Source organism: Podarcis erhardii (assembly GCF_964252035.2).
Source record: "Podarcis erhardii genome assembly, chromosome: 2".
Taxonomy (NCBI): Eukaryota; Metazoa; Chordata; class Lepidosauria; order Squamata; family Lacertidae; genus Podarcis; species Podarcis erhardii.
The window spans coordinates 17,437,221-17,464,515 of NC_138498.1; the positions used below are offsets into that span (position 1 = coordinate 17,437,221).

A 27,295-nucleotide genomic window follows, 5' to 3' on the forward strand; every position below is an offset into this window, starting at 1 on the left:
CACTATTTCTAGGTTAGCAGAGTCTGTAACTTGAAGCGTATGTAACCTGAAGCGTATGTAACCCGAGGTACCACTGTACATTTTGTGGGATGTTTACAATGCAGTCAAACCAACAACGCATGTTTGCTAGATAGGCACATGAAAGGAGCTGGAGCTCACGGAGTTTTCCTGTTGGTTTCCTAGAAAGAACTCTTGAGAGACACTCCCACCGTGCCCTGATAGGGGAAGGGCGTGGCCATCTGTAAGCTCCTCCCCTGGCTGGGCACTTCCTCTTTGCTTTTTCACTGAATTCTAGCAATTTAGATTAGAACATATGCCATGTCATAGACACGATCTTAAACTAGATTTTGAAACTGGAATTACCATTTTAAGCCTGCCTGAGCAAAACTGCTGTATCTTCTCCTCTTCAACAAGTATTCTGAGTGAGTAAATGTTATTTTTTTTACCTTTTACAAGACTGTTTGTGTGAATATTATTTTAAGGGGGAGAAAAGGGGGAAATACCAAGAGAATTCCTGACTGCCTTAAAACGTCCTGGATTACTTTAACTCAAAGGTGAAAACTAGCCTGTCTAAGCTTCCATTTTAATCTGCAAAGGAATGCATTCCGCTGAACTCACAAACATGAGGAAGGATATTATTATTATTATTATTATTATTAATTGAATTTATATACCTCCCTACACCCAGAGGTCTCAGGGCAGTTCATAGAACAAAATCAAAATATAAAACCACAAAATATATACTCAAAATAAAAACAACAACCCAATAACCTAATAAATATGTCCTCTGCTAGCATCTATCTATACACATCATTACCCATTTTGGCTCCTCACTTAACTGAAATATAACAATACATAATACTTCAGATAATGACTTCCATCACCCAAACCTTTGGAGAGCAGTTGGGTTGGTAGGTTATAAAGTTCTTAAAACACCTAGACACCCTTTTCTCCAAAAGAAGACCACCCTCTAATCACAGTTGACCCCATTAAAAGGATGAAGCATTTAGGAGCCTCTTTCTTTGGTTATCAAGCTGGCATCTAATCTTGCAATGTTTAGGAATCGAAACCTCATCTACATTATTGGAAGAATGCTCCCTGCACAAAGGAGATGTACTTTAATATTAATGAAATGTAATGTGTAATGCAAATATTTAAGATATCCTGGGGTGGTCTCCCAATAGCGAACTGACGATGAGGCGCACTCATTTCAGCAGCTGCTTTGAATAGGGATGCCAAGATTAAGTAAAATGTTGCAGCACTGAATGGGGGACAGGGGGGAAATGTAATTGCCTTGCGCATGCAAAAGGAGATTTAGCAACCCGGGGGCATGTTTATGCGGCAGGCTGCCACGCTTCACGCTGGTATAGTTCTGCTTTCTCATTCCTAAAGCATATTTGTTTTCAGCTGTCTGTACCCTGCCTGCTCTTGAGTCTGGATTTCCTTCTTCCTCAGCCTCGAGAATTGACAAGAGGTATAACTAAATTGGGGAGAACAATACAGGACTAATGATTTTTCTCTTTGTCAGAAGGGATGAGAGGTGACTGAGCCGTGGCTGGGTGAAACTCCCAGCTTTTCAGGATACAGTGTTTTTAAGCGTTTTTGCCTCAAATGCTGAAAATAAGGTCTGCTCTATACAAGGGCAAATTAAGGGGATTGGGGGCCCTGGTGAAGTTCCCTAAATAGCCCTCCTCCCCCTCCCAAAAGGAACACATGAGATAAGGTAGTAAAGTCTTGTGGTATCTCAAAGATTAACAAATTGATTATGATTAAGCTTTCAAGCAGACAAGAAATAGGATGCTGAGCATGTGCAGTTTTACATTGCCCAGGAAAACACAAATGAAAAGCATTTTACTTATCTCATACCCCCCAGCTGCTTTAAGTGGGACATCCCAGAATGACAGAAGCCACCTCGGCTTCTGATTGGATCCCGGGATGTCCTCTTTTGGCTCTCCTGAGAGCGTGGTCTCATTGGCATCAAATATTTGATCCTTTAACCAGAGTTAAGGGATTGATACCTAAGGAAGTATCTTAGGCCTGAAGGGGCAAAGAGCTATGCCCACCTACCTGAGAGTAAGTCCCCTTAAACACAAAGAGACTTATTTCAGAGTTGACATGCATAGCATTGTAATGTAAGTTAACTAAAAGTTAATTCTTAACGAGGACCCAAAATTCAGCTCTTGCACTGCCGGAGGCATGCCAAAGTCTCCTTGCAAAGTTTCCACATTATGTATTTGTTCCATGTCATGAAATGCTGCAGGGTTTCATGTGTGTGTGTTTGTGTGTGTGTTTTTTAAAAAGGTTATTTTGAAATTATAGGCTGCTGTATTTTGAGATGGTATTGGGTTGCAATATTCTAATTTTATCGTATCATTGTGCTTTAATAAACTTGATGGATGTTTTGAGTGTTTGGTGCTGGGGGTATTTTTTAAAAGTATTCAAGCAACTAATAAATACCACGCATTTGAAAAGCACCACCACAAATTAACTCCGGAGTACACTGCTGATTGCACATGAAATGGGAATTGGCCCTCTGTATTAGCTGGCTTGATTGCAATATCCCAGGGAGAGGGCAATTTGTTTCACCGATGGCATTGTTGTTTGTGAACTTCTAAATTGAGCCGGGAAACAAGTAACCAGCATAGCCAGAACAAGATCAGAGTTATGTGCGCTGATCACCGGGTCTCAGAAAACAGGGGTGGGTTTCAGTTCAGTGTTAGAATGCATGCTTTGCATGCACAAGGTCTCCAGTCCAATGCCTGCTGTTCAGACTCTTATCTAAAATCCTGGAGACCTGCTGTCAGTCGTTTTCAAGGACATTGAGCTAGATAGATTAGACATTGGTCAGTTGCTTATGTTCCGGTAAGGTATGTTCCAGTATAACAGCCTGGTGTCCACATTTTGGACCAATTTGTTAATGTACAGTGGTACCTCGGGTTACATACGCTTCAGGTTACAGACTCCACTAACCCAGAAATAGTACCTCGGGTTAAGAACTTTGCTTCAGGATGAGAACAGAAATCGTGCTCCGGCGGCGCGGCAGCAACGGGAGGCCCCATTAGACAAAGTGGTGCTTCAGGTTAAGAACAGTTTCAGGTTAAGAATGGACCTCTGGAACGAATTAAGTACTTAACCTGAGGTACCACTGTATAAGGGTTTATGCATGCAGAGGAGAAAAGGAGAAGAAAGGGTTGTTAGGTGTGCTTGTTAATTTTGGGTTAAGCACTAGCTACGCATGGGACAATCAGAAGGTTGGTGTTTCGAATCCCCGCGACGGGGTGAGCTCCCGTTGCTCGGTCCCTGCTCCTGCCAACCTAGCAGTTCGAAAGCACGTCAAAGTGCAAGTAGGTAAATAGGTACTGTTCCTGTGGGAAGGTAAACGGTGTTCCCGTGCGCTGCTCTGGTTCACCAGAAGTGGCTTACTCATGCTGGCCACATGACCCGGAAGCTGTACGCCGGCTCCCTCACCCAATAAAGCGAGATGAGTGCCGCAACTGGACCTAATGGTGGGGGGTCCCTTTACCTTTACCTAAGCATGTGAGAGTGAGTCAGCACAATCTAAAGTATAAACATAAACATAACAATAATTTATTTATACAGTCAAACCTCGGTTGTCAAACGTAATCCATTTGGAAGCCCATTCGACTTTCAAAATGTTTGACAACTGAGGCGCGGCTTCCAATTGGTTGCAAGAGCTTTCTGCACTCAAGCGGAAGCCTTGTCGGACGTTGGGCTTCCAAAAACATTCAAAACCAGAGCGTTTACTTCGGATTTTCAGCTTTTGGGAGCCGAAATGTTCGAAAATGGAGCCATTCGGGAACTGAGGTTTGACTGTACCCCGCCCATCTGGTTGGGTTTCCCCAGCCACTCTTGGTGGCTCCCAACAGAACACTAAAAACACAATAAAACTTCGAACATTAAAAACTTCCCTAAACAGGGCTGCCTTCAGATGTCTTCTAAAAGTTGGATAGTTGTTTATTTCCTTGACATTTGATGTGAGGGTGTTCCACAGGGCGGGCGCCATTACTGAGAAGGCCCTCTACCTGGTTCCATGTAACCTCACTTCTTGCAGCGAGGGAACCACCAGAAGGCCCTTGGAGCTGGACCTCAGTGTGTTTGAAGCAAGTTTGCTGTTGGCCAGAGCCTAGTTTGTGTTGGGACACTGCAAGGAGACTGTATTGAAAGACTATACAGTGGTACCTCGGGTTAAGTACTTAATTCGTTCCGGAGGTCCGTTCTTAATCTGAAACTGTTCTTAACCTGAACAACCACTATAGCTAATGGGGCCTCCCACTGCCGCTGTGCCGCCAGAGCCCAATTTCTGTTCTCATCCTGAAGCAAAGTTCTTAACCCGAGGTACTATTTCTGGGTTAGCGGAGTCTGTAACCTGAAGTGTATGTAACCTGAAGCGTTTGTAACCCGAGGTACTGTAGCACCCTGCTTGTGGTTAACGCTTAGCTGGTATGAAATATTCAACGCAGGAATAGAGAAATTAAAATAATAATTTATTTGTCAGACAAATAAATGATAGGCACAGTGGTATATGGTTACCAAAGCTCTGCCCCTTCCAGCCCTGATGGCCAGCACTTATATTTCCTCAGCCCAGCCCCCTTGCTCCTCCTTTGGCTGCCTCTGCCCAATCAGCCTGGTTGAAATTCCTATTGGCTGTTTGCTAGAACCAATCATAAAAGATACACCCATTTCCTATTACCTTTTATGGGAGACAAAGAGCTATATTTCCTTCTATCCATAAATGGCAGACAAGTAGCCATATATCTTACATTTGCCTCGACAAGGCACCTTAATTACCAGATCACCTTTTGCCCCTGTTGCCCCTGCATTCCAAAACAAATGGTTAAAACAAATGGCTCGTGGTATTAAGTTCTATCTAAACAGAGATCTTACTATTTACCAACTCTTAATTAGTGTTTTTGCAGCTTGATTGTATTCTGTAATATGTAGGGCCAGTGTAACCTTTGCTCCCAGCCTGTATTTCCCTTTTTACAACTTTGAGAAACTTGTCTCCTGCTTCTGCTATAAATCAGGGGGGCCCTTGTCCAGGAGGATAAACAACTGCCAAATTCCTTAGCCAGCTGGTTTTCTGCCTGGCATGAAACATTTGCAAATCTTTAAGCTCATTTTAAAATACAGGCCTCGATCATATGCCTCAGTACCACTATATATGACAACTATATGTAACTGCTAAGCTGTGGAGCTGCATCATACTGTTACTAAGGGGACTGACCCTACCTCGAACTGTCTGGTGTTTTTCTGTTCCATTGGTACACTCTGCTGACGTGTTGAACAGGCACTCTGCACATGCCCCAATAGTTTCTGAACTCAAGACAACCCCAGGTAGAGAGTACTGCAGCAATCTAGCCAGGAAAGTAACTTGCGCACAACTGACAGATGCCCAGTCTGTCCTTTCAAGGAAATACTGCCAATTCTTAACTGCAAATGACACCAAGAGTGCTTTCTACCAGCTCCAGCTGGTTCAATAGCTTCAAATCATCACCCTTGCTTCTTTTCCATGTCTATATGTCAGGCATAGACAAACTCGGCCCTCCAGATGTTTTGGGACTACAACTCCCATCATCCCTAGCTAACAGGACCAGTGGTCAGGGATGATGGGAATTGTAGTTTCAAAACGTCTGGAGGGCTGAGTTTGCCTATGCCTGCTATATCTCTTGGCTGTAGTGATTGGTGCTTGTTGGGACTGGTAGGGTAGGGGGCCAACAGTAGGTGGAGACAGAGGTAATAACTGGAAGGGCCAACTAATTCTAGATTTCTCCCTATCCTCCTTCCTGTTGAGTTCTGCAGGGGCAGCACTGAGACTGAGGGGGAAGCTATGTGCTGGCTGTGAGGACTGACTGACGATAGACAGAGCTTAGTGGTGCCTTTCACCCTAATGGACCGGGCTGCACCACATCTTGGCAATTTGAGGCAGAAAAGCAGTGACGGTTTCGTGTGCAGATGACACACACACCACAACTTTCCCCTTCCAAAGCTGACTTTCCTTGCTTGTAGGGCTCCTGTTACACCCCCATATGTTTTAACAAAGAGTTCCACCCTTCAACCTGGTGAAATGTTAAAAAAATAACGTGCAAACTACAGTTCTACAACACCACCTCCTGACCTCTGAAAAATGATCACCTGTAAAGGTAAAGGTAAAGGAACCCCTGACCATTAGGTTGAGTCATGGCCAACACTGGGGTTGTGGCGCTCATCTCGCTTTATTGGCCGAAGGAGCTGGCATACAGCTTCCGGGTCATGTGGCCAGCATGACTAAGCCGCTTCTGGCAAACCAGAGCAGCGCACGGAAACGCCGTTTACCTTCCTGCCAGAGCGGTACCTATTTATCTACTTGCACTTTGACGTGCTTTTGAACTGCTAGGTTGACAGAAGCAGGGACCGAGCAACGGGAGCTTACCCCGTCCTGGGTATTCGAACCACCGACCTTCTGATTGGCAAGTCCTAGGCTCTGTGGTTTAACCCACAGCGCCACCTGCGTCCCATGATCACCTGTACCCAGCCAATAAAAATACGAGGTCCTGGCTTATTTCTCTTACCCTGCCAATCCCATGGTCCTGATGCCTGTGACAGTACAGGCCACAACATCACGGGTTTTCCTGCTAGGCTGGTTATGAGATTTCCCAGCGCCGTTTGTGTTCATTTAAAAATCGCATTTATATCTGACTTTTCCTTTGACATTCCCAGGCGGTCTCCTGTTCAGTTACCAGGCAAGGCTAGTTCTTTCAGGGATGGCACTCTTATTCGTTGCTATAGGACTGTTTTCGAAGAATGGTTCTTTGGAGTAATTGGAACCAGCATTCCACATGTGAGAGAGTGAGAGGGGTGCTATTTGCCACCCTCATAGCAACAAGTTCAAATGCAGCCTTTTTTGATCCATTCACTTCCACTGCCCCCCCCCCCAATGACCATAGATCATTTAGGTTAACAAATCTCTGCAGCATTTCAGCCCTGACGCTTAATGGCATTATTCGAAGCAGCACTTGATTTAAGATTTGAACTTTTGTAGCAATTCTTTCTACTGCCAATGAATTTCCACATTTCTAATAAAATGAATATGACTTTTGCCTCTGGTCATGTAGTAAATCCATACTCTCCTGCAGTTGTGTAGTAAATCCATACTTTCCTGGGCTGTAGAATTAGCCACCTCATGCTTCTTCCCCCCATTAAAGATTGAGCTTAAATCATGTTGTGCCTTAGAATGTTTTCTTGGATGACTTGATCCATTTCGGTGCCACCTGCAGGAATCGCACGGGGAATTATTTTATTTAAGATGACATGATTGATGGAGAAAATGTTGGATCCGTTCGGCAGTTATATGTATTTGCTCTGCAGGTGCTTGTGGCACACCCTGTTTTAGAGCTACAGAGATAGATTTGTTCTGTCTTTGTCCTCGACAAATATAGTTTGGTGGAGCTGACCAAAGCCGATGTCAGGGCCAGCCCTAAACATTTTTCCACCTGAGGTGAAGAACAAAGCAGTGGCCACCCTTTTCACATACACAGAAGCTGTCGAAGATGGCAGCTGAATCTTATTTCAGTGCTGGTAAGCAACTAGGGGGAGGACTGCCCCTCTTGTCCCACAGCTTTTGCCACCTGAGGAGGTTGTCACACTCTGCCTAATGGTAGGGCCAGCCCTGACTGGTGTGTGAATAGACAGACTCATGAATAGCCATTCCAGAATTATCAGTAGTGTTGAAGGGGATTCTGGGATGTACACTCAATATGTGCTGGGAAGTTTTCTATTCTCTAGTGCTTTGGTCCCAGGACAAAGTCTGAAGGCATACGGGATCATCATCTTGCTGAAGCTAAACAGGTCTGGCCAGTGTCTGTATGGGTGCCTGCCTGGTAACCATATATATGCCACCTTGGGTTCCATGATGGATGAGAGGAGGTATATAAATGTAAGGAAATAATATATAATGAACTGAAAAAGGTATTTAAGTATACCTTCACAAAGAAACCAGAGGCCTTCCTCCTGGGTATTGTCGGCCAGAAGGTGTTAAAGAAGGATCGAACATTTTTCATGTATGCAACAACGGCAGCAAGGATTCTTATCGCAAAAAACTGGAAAACTCAAGATCTACCCACACTGGAAGAGTGGCAGATGCAGCTGATGGACTATATGCAACTGGCCGAGATGACTGGCAGAATCCGTGATCTGGGAGAAGAGAAGATGGAGGAAGACTGGGAGAAATTCAAAATGTATTTACAAAAACATTGTAATTTGGTTGAATCTTAAGAAGGATGCTGGATTATAAAAAACTGCTCACCACTAAATTAGATCTAAATTTGATGATAAGTGAGACTAAAGAAAATATAAAATTTTTGGGGAAGAAGTGCTAGATTATATTTGAATGAATGGACATGAGATTGAAAACAAGTTGATAATTTGTGTGGAAAAATTTTTAACAATGCAAATGGGAGCGGGAGACGTGAGGGAGTCCAAAGAAGTGATGAAATTGTTATGACAGAAATAAGATTGTTTATTATGTGTGTATTTATATTTTAAAATCTTAATAAATATTTATATATAAAAAAAATAAATGTAAGGAAATAAATACAACAGTGGCTTTAAGAATCTTGAGCTGGCCCATTTTGGTTTATACCTATGACATTTTTGTGGCTGTACTCAGTAGTGTACATTAGATAGCTGGAAGTACCTTTGGAGAGGTGGGTGTCCTGGACCATCACAATGGTGGTAAATTGCTGAATGTGGTTTATATTGTAGAATTCCTTGTTAAGATAGTTCTCCTTGGTGACGGTAGCAGTGATGAATGATAGGAACTCAAGTCAGGAGTCCCTGCGAGGACCAAGACAATCACAAAGGATTTGCGGCTCAATGTTTTTCTTAGTTCTGGCATTATTTTGTAAACTGAAAAGGCTTTTCGAGAAGAAAACATCCAAGTTTTTAATTAAAACGCTTAGTCTAGAGAGTTTAATGAAGCACTGGGTACTGATCTAACCTTTTATTTCAAACAGGCTCAATTACTTCTCAATTAAGAGACCCTTTCAACAGTTGTTTTTGTTTGGCTAACCCCAAATTAAAAGTCTCACAGTGTAATATAGTAGGTGGTGATTCTAATCTGCTTTCTGTAGCTCTCCATCACAAATAATTTGAACTGATCCTCTTGTGTGTGCATGTTCAGCAGTACCCATGCTTTACGGCAGAACACTTGATGCCAGTCTAATTCGGTCCAAGCAGTTTTAGGGCAGCTTTGCAGTACTTGGATTCACTTATCATACAAACTGCTTTCAGGCTGTAGATTCCAGAGATCTATGCCCAAAGGACAAGCTGGAATAAGTACAGTATTTGTTGTTTTGCACTGCATCAGCCTGAGAGTGGTATCCAATGTCAGTCCTCCTTTTGTCTGCAATGCCTATCTTCTATGGTTACCAGTTGACAGGAATTACAAGTGAGGAGAGGGATGTTGCACTCAGATTTTGCTTTGGGGCTTCCCAAGGGCAGGGGCGTAGCATGGGTTGCTGGCACCTGGGGCGGGGCAAGTTCTGCGGATGGGCAGTGGTCAGTCCCTTCACCAAGGGAGTCTCTCCTGGCAAATCACTGTGTCACCTTGCCCTCCTGTCCTTGTAGCGAGGTGGTCTGGGCAATGCACGTGGTTCCAGCAGTGCTTTCCTGCCTTCCTCTTCCTCCTTTGCTCCTCAGTGGGCAGTGGTCGCACCCTCACCCTCCATCTCGGCAGGCCAGGGGTGTGGGAGTCCCTTTGCCGGCCACAAGGAGGAGGAGGCAGTGCTGTTGTGGGATGTAATCCACTGGGAGCAGTCAAATACAACATTCCTTGTTTTGCTAGAGTGGACATGCAAGGGAATGTTTGGTCCAGCCAGTTGAAACTTCCTGTTCCTCCTAGTCTGGAACATCCTTCCTTGCATGTGACTAGTGGGTGAGCATTACCTTTCCAGACCTGGTAAAAGGCCAAGGCATGCTGCCACTTTCTCTTTTCCATCTTCCTTTCGTCCTCTGGACTACTGGACTGCTCGCCTGCAGTCACTAGGTAAAGCTCCCTTATGGGGTAAACCTGTTTGTATACGTTTGAAACTTTAAGCCTAAAATCTGCCTTCAGGGATATCACTGTGCTTTGCCTGATCGCGAGTAAACTTTCTTTTTGTTGCTTATGAATAAGACTGTGGTGTCTTTATTCTTTTAGGAAGGATTCAAGGGTTCTTACCAGGAAAATATTAGAACAAGCCGGATTGAATTGCGTTTTGTCTTAAGAAACTCACACGAATTTGCAACTAGTTTTCTGCTGTGTAAAGGGGAATGCACTCTGCTAAGTGAACGAACTTGCTAGTGCAAGTTAGGAAGGATATTAATAAACAATATATCCTCTCCTGACACCCTGAACATTCCCACAGCTGTCCCATCCTCAAAGGCCCGACCTGGGTGTGACTTGCCTCCCCGCAGCTCTGGCCTTGAGGAGGGAGCCTGTCGTAAGGGCACCTGCTGGTGTCCTCTCATAAATTTGTGCCCGGGGCCATGGCCCCCCTGCCCTCTCTGCTATGCCACTGCCCATAGGCATCTGGTAGGCCACGAAGATGGACTAGATGGGCGATTTAACTGATCCAGCAGGCTCTTCTTATGTGCAACCCATCCACCCATTAAATGCTCTTATTTGTGAGTTAAACACATCAACTTTGAAGCCTCACTGCAGTCTATGAATGAAGTCAGAAAGGATGTTAATATGAAGACCTGATCTAGCAAGAGGATAGTCATGGGAATTCTGACCACAAATGCAGAACGGGGGATAATATTTTGGGCAATGATGCTAGGAAAGGCTTTTAGTAGAATCACACTTGATGTTCCTCTTTTTCTATGTTGTCTGCCTCAAGATTTCCCAAACATTCCCTTAAAAAAACCATTAATTTAAAAAGAAAAGTGAAAGTCTCAGTGCATTAAAGAAAAAAGGGAGAAAGAAACAGAGCAGATGCTCATGACAGTCAAGCTGACTCATTCAAAAACTTACAGGGCAGTAAGCCTTGTACAACCCCAGGAGCCCTTTTTTGGAACAAGAAAAAGACCTTTGAAAATGTGCACCAAGAAACACCAGATATTGTTTGAAAGTGCTTATGGAATATACTCAGCTTCTGGAAGCTGGCAGGGCCTTTTTCATTATTTTCCTGGCACTCTTCGTTTCCTTTTGGATACTAACTTCTTGGTACATTAGCTTTTTTACAATTTGATTTCGTCCAAGTATTTTATTGTTTGGGTTTGTATAAAACTCCTGTCTTTTGGATAAATAGGAACTGCAATTCTAAAAGCTTCAACAGTGCACCTAATTAAGATCCACTCTTTTACCTGAGTAGCTTTGTTGCCCTGAAATTCATCCGAAAATTATTTATTAAGAAACGGTCTAATTTTCTGAGAATCTTCTTTTTTGAGCTCCCCTCTAACTGTTGCAGAATATCGCCCACTGTCTTCCCAATCTCACCTCCTGTTAATCAGATGGAGAATTTTGGATCAAGCCCAGTGTAGTTTGTGTAGTTCGTTGAATGAAGCAACAGACTTGGCTCCTATCCTTTCTAGTTCTCAGCCTGAGGATGAGAGCTGCATTTCTTTGTGGACAACCTTCAAAGGAACACGTTTAAGTGATGGGTAGAGCTTGGGGGAGGGGGAATGAGTGGGTCAGTGTATGTGACTCTTACCCTAACTGTACAACAACACAAAAGTCAGAGGAGTCTGTACACACACACACCCTGCTCCCACGAGGCAAGTAATGGGCTTTATCACAGTTCAAGGATAGATTCCAGAGAGGCAAAATCACTCAAGGAGGGTTTGGAGCAGTCAGTGGAGAGTAATAATAAGAAGAGAGAAGAAGAGTTTGGATTTGATATCCCGCTTTATCACTACCCTAAGGAGTCTCAAAGCGGCTAACATTCTCCTTTCCCTTCCTCCCTCACAACAAACACTCTGTGAGGTGAGTGAGGCTGAGAGACTTCAAGGAAGTGTGACTAGACCAAGGTCACCCAGCAGCTGCATGTGGAGGAGCGGGGAAGCGAACCCGGTTCACCAGATTACGAGTCTACCGCTCTTAACCACTACACCACACTGGCTCTAAGGGCTGGATAGAAAGGCACTCTACCCTTGTCTTGCTCCATTTCTTCCTTCCTTCACATCTCCACCCCACAGAGTGAATGAACAACATTGTGTCATTCAGTGAGTGAGCCAAAACTAAGCAGAAGAAAATCTCAAAATACTTTTTCTAGAAAATTGCTTTTCCAAAATGTTGGGTCATTCACCCTCCTGGAAAATATTCAGTGAACCTCCCCCTTTTTAAATTTCTGCAAACGGTGCTGTTTTTTCTAGGAAAAGAGATGCCACAACTCACCATGAACGCCTCCCTTGTTCTCTTATAATGGCAATGGAGCCCACCAGAGAGATGCTAGAATTGAGTTTTGGCTGAAAAATAGGATGGTCTGTAAATAGGATGGAGGATTTTCAGAAGTAATAACCCATCTTCAGAGGAGAAAATATATTGTGCTTCTGAGTGACAGTGTTTTGGAGTTCTATTCCAGCCATAGTTCTTAGTTGTATGAAGGAGCCCATGTGTATTCAGTCCAATATGTGTAGATACCTCCTTCAGACTTTCTGCCCAACAAACAAAGGTCTGGAGGTGGAGTTGATGGGCATGGGAATGATGAAGATTAGGGCAAGCACTGAAACACACTGGGGTGGGTGGGGGTGGAGAGAACCCTCTGAAAGGGGCCCCAGAACAATGCCAAACTCAGAAGCATAGTCTGGAATAATATCTAAGTGCCGGGCTTCGGGAAATTGGCTTCTTCCCCCATGGCAATAAATAAGAAGATCAAACGAAAGGAACGTTGTACTGGTTAGATTCTTTAATAACCATAGTGAGAGACAAAAGATTGCGTCTTGCTAGAAATGGTGGTGCTCCCAGTTAAGGCTCACTCCCCCCTCTATTAATCCACATCACTCCTGTGTCTTGTAATCTGAGCTTGTACCCTCTGTGCTTTCTGTTCTGAGACTTTCTGAGCTCTTCTCGACCTTGGGAAGGGCAGTGGAGGAATGCTGTCCAACGACTGTGAATCTGTTAACCCTCTCTCCCCCAGTGTTTCTTCTTTTTCTAGCTGTTCCCCATCCAGTATTTTCCAGCTTCTGCCTTCTGAACTATGCCCCTCTTCAAACCACTGTTTCAAATCTATGCTATCCTCCTGTTCCTGGGAAGATTCAGGATCAGGGGGAGGGGGTGGCTCCCACCATTCCTCCTTAGTGGAGCCTTCCTCAGCACGGTCCCTGACACCAAGGAAGGCGGGTGTTAAGGGTTGAACAGAAGCCATCTCCCAAAATTGCCCTATTTGCAAGTGAGCACAATGTCCAGGGGTGTTGGAGGTGGGACCACCATGTATGGAACAAAGCTGTGAGCAGCTCTCCTTGCTCTCTACATACGGTTGGCATGTGTCTGTTTCGAGAGACAATGGAGTAATGCACCACGGGGGGGTGTGTGTGTGTGTGTGTGAGTTACAGCACCTGCTGTGGCTGTAGAGACCAATACGGAAGAGACATGTTTTGTTGCAGCTGGGGCAAAGGAAGGCATCCAGTTCTCCTGCTGCAGATGTACCATGGTGTTTCTTCTCTGCCTTCCTCCCAGAGGTCATTTCTTCTTTTGTCACTGTGGGTGGCGCTGTGGGTTAAACCACAGAGCCTAGGACTTGCCGATCAGAAGGTCGGCGGTTCGAATCCCCACGACAGAGTGAGCTCCCGTTGCTCGGTCCCTGCTCCTGCCAACCTAGCAGTTCAAAAGCACCCCAAAATGTGCAAGTAGATAAATAGGTGCCACTCTGGTGGGAAGGTAAATGGCGTTTCCGTGCGCTGCTCTGGTTCGCCATAAGTGGCTTAGTCATGCTGGCCACATGACCTGGAAGCTGTACGCCGGCTCCCTCAGCCAATAAAGCGAGATGAGCACCGGAACCCCCGAGTCATCCATGACTGGACCTAATGGTCAGGGGTCCCTTTTGTGGGATGTAAACACAGGAGCAGTCAATGACAACATTCCTAGAATGTACATGTTAGAACATGGGGAGGGATGTCTGTCCAGCAAGCAGGTAAACTTCCTGGGACGGACTTCCTCCGCATGTGACCAGAGGTGGGTGTGGCCTCACCTGTGCAGGTAAATAATAAAAGCACAGGTCAGCCAGCCATTATCTCTCTCTGCCATCTTCCTTCGATGAGGAAACATCTAAGGATGCCTTCTTGGCTCTCAGCCAAGAGAGGACAGTACTATCTTCCATAAGATAGATTCTGAGTGTATTTTACCTTTTTAAGCCTGTCTGCCTTCTGGGATCATATTGTGAACAGAACGTGAGTAAACTCTTTTATACTTTTATGAAGACTGTGTCGTGTCTTGTATTTTAAGAGGGAACAAAAGGGGAAATTACCAGAGTAATTATTATAGAGGTTCTAGCGAAACTGTGCAGACATTACCGTTGCGAACTTAAAGGGGAATGTATATAAACTCTGCTGATATTTTGGGAACTTGTTAACACAAGTTGGATAAGGATATAATTAGTCAATATATCCTTTCCTGCACCCCAGAACATTCCCACACCTTTACCTTTACCTTTATGGATGCACAACCTGACCGTCTGTCTCCAAACACTGTGGTTGCCTGCAAGGGATTTCCGCACGGCGAGGTTGATGTTGCCCGCGTTCGTGTCATGCTTGCAGACACCTTTGTAACACAGAGTTGGTCTGCCAACGGGCCCGGTGCCTGAAGCCAGCTCCCCATAGAGCATGTCCTGGGGCATCCTGCCCTCTTCCATGCTTTCTACATAAGGAGTGGTGAAACGGTACCAACTACATCAAATGCAGAGTTGTGGCACTGTTACCCTCCCCTCGAGGAGGCTGGCTGATTGGAAGGAGGCAAAACTAGAGCGGTAAATCATGCAGAAATTCAGTGGACAGGCTCTTCTACAGGTGAGTGCCTTGGACTCTGGGGAGCTGTTAATGGATTGAATAGTTTCCATGGCACGCAACCTGTTCTTTCCAAGGACAAAGGGTGGGAATTTTTGATGCATCTTGTCAAACTGGGCCCCACCTCCTCTCTACATCTTTCATGATTGGCACACTGTTGATTCTTTGCTCCATTGTATGCTTCCCCGAGCTCTTTCAAGCAGGAATGGGAACTAGCTAACCTTCGTATGTTGCCAGACTAAAACTCCTACCAACCTCTGCTAATCTTAACTCCTGAGAAGGTTTGAAGGGAAGGAGACAGTATTTGGGGCCCAAGTCATTTAGGGCTTTAAACCCAAATGTGAGCACCTTGAATTGGGCTCAGAAATGAATGGGCAATCACTTTGCTGAAGGCATTTCCTTACAATATAGGACATAATGTTTTGATATATGGAACACTGTACATTATAAATTGCCTTCGTATGCTGCCTCATTGTAGCAGTATATTGTGCGCTTGAAAAATTCAGCAAAGTTTAAATGAAAGAAAGAGTGCCTCTGCCACCGTCGTTTTTTCTGCCGGCGTATTTGATGTTACTGGATAAGGGCATGCCACAGTTACATTTTTCAGCCATGCAGGTGATTTATAGGAAGGCCAAATCTTTATTATGTTTTAGAAGTTAATTTGGTTTTGGTGCAGACATTTTTGCAGAAAATGAGGCTGTAAGAATGTTTTTATGCTCCGAATTTGAGTGCAGCAAATGGAAGAACGCCTAAATGGGCTTACTAGCTGCGGAATGCTACCCAGAACACGTCTCCTGAATTCATAACCTGTGACTGCCCCAAAGGGATTTATTAAAATTCAAAGCATGCTGATCCTAGACCGTTTGATTTGAAACACAAAATTAGGGAACTGACTTTGATTTAGAATGGGGGGGGAAAGCCCTCTTCATCACAATGCAGATCACTCTGAAGGTGCATTCAATTACCTGATGTCCAGCAAAATAGTAGATGTGTGTTGATATAAGACTCAGCTTCAGAGAACTCTCTCTCTCTCTCTCTCTCTCTCTCTCTCTCTCTCTCTCTCTCCTCCTATATTACAGTTCCAATAAAAATGGGTTTGATGTTCTGAAGGATTTTAATTCTCATGAAAAATGTCACAGTCATCGCACCAGGCATTAAACCATACCAATCCTTTGCAGTTTTGTTGGTGATGCCCCACCCAATTAAAAAGACCTATTGATAAAATTGGGACAGATACCATAGATGTCTCCTGCTCCCTCTTTGTAAAATGTGGTTAATTGTACAGTGGTACCTTGGGTTAAGAACTTACCGGTAATTTGTTCTGGAGGTCCGTTTTTAACCTGAAACTGTTCTTAACCTGAGGTACCTGAAACTGTTCTTAACCTGAGGTACCACTTTAGCTAATGGGGCTTCCCGCTGCAGCTGCGCCGCCGCTGTGCAGTTTCTGTTCTCATCCTGAAGCAAAGTTATTAACCAGAGGAACTATTTCTGGGTTAGCGGAGTCTGTAACCTGAAGCGTCTGTAAACCGAGGTACCACTGTATTGAAAAGTGTAGGCCAGGGGTTGGCAACCTAAGGCCCATGGGCCACAAGCAGCCCACGGGGGTTGTTTAACCGACCCACGAGCCACCCCCGAACCAAGCCACCTGATTGGCAAGTCCCTGTGTGCTGCGCTAAATCAGCACGACACGGGGACCTGCTTCCGCAGTCGCGGAAATCACATCTGCACGGACACAAATGCTGGAAATCACGGGGGTGCGCACGATCGGGCCCACAGAGGGATCTCCACTGGAGTGAAGCTGCCCAGGCGAGGTAAACTTTGCCGTCCCCTGGTGTAGGCAGTGCCTGTGCCAGGCAATTTTATACTCTGGGCAAGGCTAACTACTTGCACCACAACCCCAATTCCCCCCCCCCAAAAAAAATTCAAATTTGAAGATCAGATGCCTTGTAGGAAAAAGAAAAAACACAAAATGTGAAACTGCTCAATTTATTTTCAATTGCAAGAATAAGTAATACAACAATCTCTGATGATCTTTCTCAAAAAGAATGCTTTCGCGCACAAATCGCATTGAATAATCTTGTGAACGGTGATGTTAAAATTTAAGCTTCTTAAAAAATTCTGTTTCAGGCGCATCAAAATAGCACTTTATGTGCCTTTCCCTTTGTAAATTTTGTCACCAGTTCCTTCAGGTCAGGCACTGATGCTTGAGCGCATAGCTGCCAAGCCAGCTAGCATCTTTTGCAACATTCAGGGGCTGCTCCTGCCATGCAACTGAGTTGAAATGAGAGGGAGGTAGCAGGAACTGGTGGCTGAATAGGGCAGCAAATGTTGGCTTTTGGGGTCCACTTTAGGCATAGGATTCCATAGGCGGGCAGCCACTGACATGATCTGAGGTGATCCTGATTTATCTATTATGTATGGGAGTTCCTGAATACAGTGGTACCTCAGGTTACATACGCTTCAGGTTACATACGCTTCAGGTTACAGACTGCACTAACCCAGAAATAGTGCTTCAGGTTAAGAACTTTGCTACAGGATGAGAACAGAAATCGCGCTCTGGTGGCGCGGTGGCAGCAGGAGGCCCCATTAGCCCCATTAGCTAAATTCAGGTTAAGAACAGTTTCAGGTTAAGTATGGACCTCCGGAATGAATTAAGTACTTAACCTGAGGTACCACTGTACAGGAACAAGGGCACTAGATCCTTATTAAGCCTAGCTTGAAGATTTTCTGGACATGATTCAAATGACAGCACAAGGAAATTCAATTTTCAGAAATCTGCTTAAGGAATATTTAATATTGGGCATGCTGCAACAAACAAACAAACGAACAAACAAACAAACCAAAAGCAAAAACCAAGGCTTACTTATACCGCATAAAGGGAATTTTTAATTTAGACTTCAGTTCCTAAACAGCCTTTGAAGTATCTCTCCCCCTGTTGCCCCCTGTTGGCACCCTTGCTCTATAATTTCAGTTGCTGACTAACTATATCCTATAGGTGACTTAGCTTCTCTTTTCCCTGCTGTATCACTGTTCTACTTTCTCTGCTTGTGCCTGCAACCTTGTGCCCAGTTATGCACCCACTGATCTCACTGGAACATAGGCATATGTTAAAGGGCATTAAGCGGTAGCCTAGAGTCATTTTCAGAACTCTGACACGCTAAGAGAGAGTATTCAGCCAGCGTGGTGTAGTGGTTAAGGGAGGTAGACTCGTAATCCGGTGAACCGGCTTCACTTCCCTGCTCCTCCACATGCAGCTGCTGGGTGACCTTGGGCTAGTCACACTTGCTTGAAGTCTCTCAGCCTCACTTCACAGAGTGTTTGTTGTGGGGGAGGAAGGGAAAGGAGATAGCTAGCCGCTTTGAGACTCCTTAGGGTAGTGATAAAGCTGGAGATCAAATCTTCTTCTATTCAACCACACAGGACCGGCATGAGGATCGCAGTGATTCTCAAGTAGACCACATGGCTTATTTCAAGAGCTGTAGGAAATCTGAAGGCTCAGCTTATGCAGTTTGGACCACTCAGGGACAGGATGTGCAGAACCTTGTGCTAGAGAGGGACTGAATATAAGGTATATATATATGTATGTATGCGCAATATATAGCTATCTTGCGAGGTTGATGCATTGGTTTCACATGACTTTAACTGTAACGGTGTCCACTCATATAACACTGGGAATTGTATCATGTATGGCAAGGTGATGCTGAGAAATCACCGTTCCCTGAACAGAGGGAATTATAATAAAACCAAGTATAAGGTTTGGATATGGGCTAACAGAATCCTCAAAATGGAGAAGGCCAGGAAAACGTTTTCTTAATTTCCTTCAGCGCTTTGGATAAACAGAGAGCTGTGGTGTTTTCCACGTTTCTTTCATTTTTATTCCTTCACAAGCCAACGTGACCAATATAAACAACAAAACTTTCCTTTATTCCTTTGCCACTGCTTTCCCTTTTCAAGACAAGGCATATTTCTAGATGCATCCTGCTGAAAAAGAGTGCTGAAGAATAAAGTATTATTTTGCTACATAGAATCATATGAGATTCCGATCAATGTCGGCTGACAACAAATGACCTTGGTTCATCCATTTTTCTGTGATGCCCCAATGATGGTGTTCATTGATTGCATGCCTCACAGAGACCAAGGAATTTCTCCTTTCAACAGCTATGTGAAATAAGATTCCGATATCTCCTTACCACACTTACATTTTGAATGGGAAGCTAGAGCACACAGAGACTAGGGACTCAGCTGCATTAGTCAAAAAACAGCATTTTAAATCCATTATAAACATGCAACACCAGATGGCGCTGTAGAGCACAAAACTCTTCTATGCGATTTTGCATAGGTTTTTTCTTCTGTTATAATGATTTAATTTATGACTGACTTATAGCATTTTCCCCTGTGTGTAGATCCACCCTAGGTGTGTCATGCTGTAAATGTGTGACACAGCCAGTACTATAATAATTTATAATAATAATGACTTACTACTTACACACCACCCATCTGGCCAGGCCTCCCCAGCCACTCTGAGCAGCTCCCAACAGAATATTAAAAACATGATAAAACATCAAACATAAAAACTTCCTTAAACAGAGCTGCCTTCAGATGTCTTCTAAAAGTCAGATTGTTGTTTATTTCCTTGACATCTGATGGGAGGACGTTCCACAGGGTGGGCGCCACTACCGAGAAAGCCCTCTACAGTGGTGCCTCGCAAGACGAAATTAATCCGTTCCGTGAGGCTCTTCGTATAGCGGTTTTTTCATCTTGCGAAGCAAGCCCATTGACAGCTTAGCGGATTAGTGCTATTAGCGGTTTAGCGGCTTTTAGCGATCAGCTGTTAAGCGGCTTATCAGCGGATCAGCTGATAAGCGGCTTAACGGCTTAGGAAAAGGGGAAAAAACCCGCAGGAACTCACAAGACATTTTCGTCTTGCGAAGCAAGCCCATAGGGAAATTCGTTTTGCGAAGCGCCTCCAAAACGGAAAACCCTTTCGTCTAGCGGGTTTTCCGTCTTGCGAGGCATTCGTCTTGCGGGGCACCACTGTACTTGCTTCCCTGTAACCTCACTTCTCGCATTGTGGGAACTGCCAGAAGGCCCTTGGAACTGGACCTCTGTGTCCGGGCTGAATGATGGGGGTGGAGACACTCCTTCATGTATACTGGGCCGAGGCTGTTTAGGGCTTTAAATGTCAGCACCAACACTTTGAATTGTGCTCAGAAACGTACTGCTCCAATTGAAACATCTGGTCAGAAGCATAAGGTTTAATTTATAACATTGTTTGCCCATTTTATCACATGCTTTCTTTAAGGCAATGCAGAAGAAACTCAGTTCATCAGATATTGCCCCTCCAAAAAATAAACAAATTGGGGAGTAGTGCAGTTCATTTCAAGTCCACTTCTGAATTAAACTGGACTCCACTGCATGCTCTACAGCAGTGGTTCTCAAAGGGTGTGCCGCACCACGTAGTGTGGAAGGAAAGGGTGGCAAGTGTGGTGGGAGAATTCAAGGACAATCAATACTATATTTGGGAATGTATCATGTTCTTATGTAGCTGCATTTTTAAAAAATACTTTCTGGATGTCCCATGACCGTATTTTAAAGTTGTTGCGTTCTGTGTTATAAATCAAGCCCTGTTCGTTGTTGTTCCTTTTTGTTTTCCAATGTATTCCTTATCACTAAAAAAATTTGCATGAGCAAATTTTTATTCTGGAACTGCGGCCCGGGTGTGTGTGTGGGAAGACAACCACTGCTCTATGGCATCATTAAGCATCTTATGAGGTCTGATCCTTCTGCCAACCCACTGTGAGAATCCAACCCTGCTTATCTGGCTGCTGCTCTGGTGGTGGCAGGAGAAAAAAGAGCTGGGAAAGGTCTCTCTTTCTCCCCTGGCACCTGGACAGTTGCTACAGCAGTTGCCCGGAGTCAGCTAATCTCAATTGACTAGAACCTCCAGCCACCAGAGTCTTCCATCAGCCAGACCAATAAGAGAACTAACCCACTGGGTTACTGGCTGAATGGTCCCTGCTGTTGTACCTCCAAGGGTAACATCCAGTTCTGCCCTATGGCCTCCTGAACCCCCAGGCACACAAAGCATTTCATAGATCTGGAGCAGAATTTCATTCAAACCCCCCATAATGGAAATCTCATTCCGGAATGAGCCTGTGTCATGAAAAGACACCTCAGCATATGTGAAGCAACAAATGTAGCTTAATTTCCCTTCAAACTTGACAACAAATTCCTGTTAGCTGCCGACATGTGTAATGAATGCATTGATACATGCCACACATTAGCAAAGATCTCACAAGTCTTAGGTAAATTGGATTGCCTTTGTTTTGATTGCATTTTACTGCTTCTGCCTCTCCTGCCTCTGGTCTGGCCTTTTCGATCATGTCAGGTTGGTCCCTTTGTGGTTAACACCTTTTGAATCGTGAACTCTCTGAGGAGGAAGGCTTGAGGCACCAAACAAGACACAAAAACACTGACAATGTCAAAGGGTAATGTCACTTACCGGTAAATGCCGCCACATCCTCATTGACGAGAAAATCCTCTGCTAATTGCATTAATCTATTGATTCCCCCCCCCAAAAAAGGGCTGGTCCTTTGGCGGGTTGCACATCCACACATGGCCCTTCTAGGGTTCTGGTTCAGTGTTTCAGTACAACATCAGATGTGCAAGAAGGTCTCCCTGAAAAGGAAGGGAACGACTTTGTGTGAGAGACCTTCAGTGGCACAGACATTTAGAGATACATGCATGGTTCCTCAGCCTAGACCAGGGGTCAGCAAACTTTGTTAGCAGGGGGCCGGTCCACTGTCCCTCAGACCTTGTGGAGGGCTAGACTATATTTTGGAAAAAAAATGAACAAATTCCTATGCCCCACAAATAAAACCCAGAGATGCATTTTAAATAAAAACACACATTCTACTCACGTAAAAACATGCTGATTCCCAGGCTGTCCACGTTCCCGATTTAGAAGGTGATTGGGCCGGATCCGGCCCCTGGGCCTTAGTTTGCCTACCCATGGCCTAGACCAATACACCTGGGAGTGTTCAAGCCAAATGCACCCCACCAGCTATGTACTGTGGTTTGCCAAATGATCGACACTCCCTGTTTTATTGTGTCGTTGTCATAGGTAAGAATGAAGGTTTATTGAGCCCTCAGTGTGCTAGTGCATGTGATCCATAAACAGCATTCAGCTCAGTGAGTCAAAAGTCCTATTGGCCTGTTCCTAGGGGGTAGCGATTTCTATACTGTCCTTTCCGCAATCAACACTGTTTCCATTCTGCTGCAGTTTGGGTTCCGCAAAAACCCACATTGTTTGTCTTGTTATATGCTGTTGCCAAACGTAACACAATTCATTATGCAATTAATTTCAATGTAAGGAAAATGACTTCTGTCTTTTGTGCCGCAGCAAGGAAAAATGCCAAAAACAATACGGAAAATAATGTAATTATTTACATAACATTTGTGAACTAAAAAAAACCTACGGCAAATACCGCTTGTATAGGAAAGGCCTGAACATTCAGAAGCCTCAGTGACCCATTTAGAAACAACACTTTCAGCTACAGGTTTATTGGGGCCCATAAAGAAATTGTATCACACAGAGGGCCACTGTTTAGCTGAACCAACATTAAAGATTTTTGTAGCCGAGATTGTGTCTCGCCTTTTATATGGTGCACCAATCTGGGGTAACCCCTGCAGGAAGGAACTTGATGTAATTCAAAATAGGTCTCTGTGTATGAAATTGGCAGTGCCACATAGTACACCTGGAGGACTACCAAGGACTGAACTAGGCCTCCCCTCTATAAAAGCTTGTAAATACACATCCATACTTTTGTACTGGGGGAAAATATCATTACAACCAGAAGCCACATTGTGAATGTGGAATTGTTGTTTGCATGCCATCTTGTCTATCTCAGGTAGCCAAATGCTTTGGGCTGGACCCAGTTGAATTCTGCTGCACGGTGCTTTCAATGGGTTGACAGTGAAAGTTCAAAAAGTGACATGAATGAATTATTGCGGGGGGGGAGGGGGGAGAGTCTTTGCCCTTTTGGTGAGATTGCCCTGGAAAAATAATACCGCATTTTTCCATGTATAAGATGACCCCTATTTTGGGAGCCCTCAACAGTTGTTGAGCTTCTTCTGTAAGTTTGCTGAGCTGTTGAGCAGCTTTTCGGTGATCTGCCACTCTGGCTGATGAAACTGGTGCCGTAATGCACCACATACTGGCACTCACCAAATACTCTTCCTAAGCCGGGAAGAGCAGGTAAGCAGCCTTCTCTCCGACATTCCCCTGCTACCGCCGCAGCACCAGCATATTAACCCGTGTATAAGACGACCCCCAATTTATCACATTTTTTTTTTAAAAAAAGACTGTCTTATACATGGAAAAATACGGTAATTTTGCATTTGTGATACCTCACCCTCCGAGACAGGTCTTCTTTGCAAAGCTCTGGTAATGTCTATGTGAGGATGGAGAAGAGAAACACAAGATTACAGCTATGGGCGTTTTAAAACCTCCGTGTTTTTTATGAAATAACATTTTCTTTAATTGTACAATTAGCAGTGGCACATCTACCATATGCCAGATTGATTAGCTCACAGTTAGCCAGATGAAAAATCATTGCCTGGGTTTCAGAGTCCATTAACAAGCCACCTCTTCAAAGTGCACACATTCTAACGGTGATTTGAAGTTGCAGGGGGAAAACAAATCAATTACGACTTGCTGGATGCATGAGCCACATCATTCCGGGTCCCAGGTTTTCCAGCGGCGTTCCAGAGTAGAACCCTTTCTGACAATCATTCATGCTTTATTCTTTCTTTTGCACGAACAAGAGAATCCAAGGAGTCCTTGAAAACACCAACCTCTGATCCTGGGGAAATGGAGTCAGATGGCTTTAATTTTGTCTCCAACAACAAACCCAACCGGCCAAGAACGGAACAGCCTGCCAGATTCTGATAAGCTGTCAGCTTTTGCTCTACCCTAAATCATACAAAAGAGGTGGAGGCAAGAGCATTAAGGCTTGTTGCGCAGAGCTTAGAGAACACCAGTCAAAGACTACATGACCTTTAAAAAGATCTAATAGTTTTCTCTGGTCACCCTCCTCAAAGGGGATTAAATTGCCCCTCTTGAAGGATTTATTCGAATCACAAAAGCTGCTTGTGTTCACACTTCCCATATCTGGATCCTTTTGCGTGCTGGATGCCGTTGAACCCCATGCTGCTATGGACACATCTGTGCTGCTTATTCCTGCTGTTCCAGCCAAACTCCTCTCTTGGCTGAACTGCAATAGGTCCAGACTAGAGATTGCTCACTATAAAGATTTGCAAAAGCTTTTGTTGTGGAACTTTATAGCTTTGCGGCTGCAAAGAGAAAAGAAGCATGATGCTAAAAGCAAGCGACCAAACAGTCTAGATTTGTAGATAAATGGTGTGTCAGTGTAGTGCTTAGAGGGTTGGCCTAGGACATTGGAGACCCGGGTTCGAATTCCTAGTTTGCTGCGGAGCTCAATGGGTAACCTTGGGCCAGTCACCACCTCATAGCACAAACCTACTTTGCAGGGTTGTTGTGAGGATTATAATGGAAAGAGAGAGAACTGTGTATGCCACATTGAGCTCCTTGGAGGGAAGGTAATAATAAATAAATTTTGATTTTTAAAAATGAACATAAACTAGTCTTTCCAAAAGCTTCTCAGAGGGTTAGGGAGGCCACCTCCAATTGGAAACAACAAGTAAGTAGTGCCAGATTTCAAACACCCCTCAAGTCCCATAGGACATAGTCATTAATGTTTGGTAGGCCTACTAACCCTCTGGAAGGATACCTTCCAACATTTTTCTGATAAAAACAGTGCTGTCCTCTCCAACATTTCTCTGATGAAAATAGGGATGTCCTATTCCATATTCTCCAACATTTCTCCAGTGAAAACAGAGATGTCCCCTCCAACATTTCCCTGACGAAAATAGGGACATCCTATTCCATACCCCCCAATATTTCTCTGATGGAAATAGGGATGTTCTACCACACCCTCCAACATTTCTCCAATAAAAATAGGGATGTCCTGCCAGTGTTTAAAAAAGAAAAGGTTCTGACCTCCTTTTTACTCCTTTGCCTAGTCCTCAGACCTTAGTTGGCACAAAAGAGTCTTTGAGAAAGAGTATTCTTGCAGAGTATTGCTGCTTAAATTTCAGCTTTTACACACACCAAACGCAACCAGCTTTCTACCATCCAACCAACCCACACCTAACACTAACATTGACCACTCTGTATATACAGGTACAATTTGGTGAAAGGTCGCAATGAGTCATTGTACGCCGCTGACTCATGCTTTTAGCATTAAAGAAACAGTGGCCAATTTTTAGCCGTGACATGTCCTAAGGAAAAGCAGGACATTATGGGATCATATCAGAAACCCAGGTGGTTTCTGTAAATCTGGGACTGTCCCAGGAAAATAGGGACACTTGGAGGGTCTGGGAAAGGCTTTTTTGGGATGGATGCATGGAGGTACAGAGGATGGAGTGGGGAAGTTAGGAAGAGAAAGACTGGTTTCATGAGTGCCTTTTACTCCCGTCATGTTTGATACAACCCAGTACCCCTTCCCTTTCCATTTCTCCATATTTAATTCATTGCAGTGCTGCATTTGACAAAACTCTATATCCTTGCCTGAATTTCTTGAATTAAAAGTTATCTTTTCTTTAGGATCTTATGCCTTATATCAACCAGCCTTTTAAGCAGAGATCTTAATACAGTACACAGGCATTTTCATTTCAGTGTCAATTAAATCCATTATGCTTAACAGTTTATATCATGCTCTATCTTATGTGGTGTTAAGTTAGGGCCAGCCTATCCATGAGGCAGGCTGAGGCACCTGCCTCAGGTGGTAAAACACCAAGAGGTGGCAGCCTATCCGCCCTACCTTTGGAGAAGTGGCGGCGGCAGCTTTCAGCAAGATTGTTAGAGATCACACTGAAATCTCATGATATCTTGAGCTTCTTCTTCTTTGGTGATCACTCATAGCTGAGTAAGGTTGTCTTCCATGAACATGGTTTGAACAGTGAGTTCGTAAGTGACTGTGGAGGCCAATTCTAGATCCACAAGTCCTTCCACAGTGGGAACATAGGTTTCTGGGCAAGAGTTGATCACGGTGAAGGTTTGCCAAGCGTGCCTTCCTCTTTGCATGTTTCTCCCTTTTGTCCTGAGTTTGAGCATCTTCAAAGTTCATGACATCTTTGGTAAAGGCTGTTCTCCAGTTGGAGCACTCACAGGCCGGTGTTTCCCAGTTGTTGTTTATGCTACATTTTTTTAAAGATTTGCCTTGAGAGAGTCTTTAAACCTCTTTTGTTTACCACCAGCATTACGCTTTCCATTTTAAAGTTCGGAATGGAGTAGTTGCTTGGAAGACGATAATCAGGCATCCGCATAACATGACCAGTCCAACGAAGCTGATGTTGAAGAATCATTGCTTCAACACGGGTGATATTTATTTCTTCCAGGACACTGGCATTAGTTCTCCTGTTTTCCCAAGTGATGTGTTAAACACCGTTGATGGAATCTTTCAAGGAGCTGGAGATGGCGAAGTGGTCCATGTTTCACAAGCATACAGTAAGGTTGGTAGTACAATAGCTTTGTAAACAAGCATTTCCCTGCGAATGTCCTGGTCCTCAAACACTCTGCACTTTAACTGGGAGAAAGTTGCACTTGCAGAGCTCAGGTGGTGCTGGATTTTGTTTTTGTTTTTTTATAATAATTTTTATTCAATTTTTAAAACACATAATTAAAAGATAAACACATCACGAAATACAAACAAACATAAACAAATCAAACATAAATAAATTCATAATCTTATTTTCTTGTAACTTCTTTCAATCGACTTCCCCTTACCTCCCTTTCGCTGCATCCTTATTTTAAAATTTTTTAGCAACCCTTTAGTCAATTTATCCATTTAGTTCCCTTCATTAAATTCCCGTAAATTTATTAATTACAACTGTAGTTCTCTGCTTCTTACCCCTTGACATCTTAACCCTCCTCAATTTTACAACAGTTTTTAAGATATATTTTAAATTTCTTCCAGTCTTCTTCCACTGCCTCTTTCCCCTGGTCACGAATTCTGCCGGTCATCTCTCCCTGTCCCATGAAGTCAATCACCTTTGTCTGCCATTCTTCAAGAGTAGGTAGTTCTTGCATCTTCCAATACTTTGCCAGAAGAATTCTTGCTGCAGTAGTAGCATACATAAAGAAAGTCCTATCCTTCTTTGGCACCAATTGGCCAACCATGCCCAGGAGAAAAGCCTCTGGTTTCTTAATAAATGTCCATTTAAGGACTTTCTTAAT

At 44.0% G+C, this 27,295-nt stretch overlaps 2 long non-coding RNA genes across 2 annotated transcripts in view; both read left to right on the forward strand.

The window, feature by feature from the left end:
* The window catches only part of LOC309335117, an 80,524-nt gene that overhangs the window by 29,316 nt on the left and 23,913 nt on the right, over positions 1-27,295 (forward strand). The gene's annotated exons all lie outside the window — the stretch shown is intronic.
* LOC309335169 lies at positions 247-26,565 on the forward strand. Its single transcript, XR_014153417.1, has 3 exons — positions 247-422; positions 1,456-1,474; positions 26,458-26,565. It is a non-coding gene; the product is annotated as an uncharacterized lncRNA (long non-coding RNA).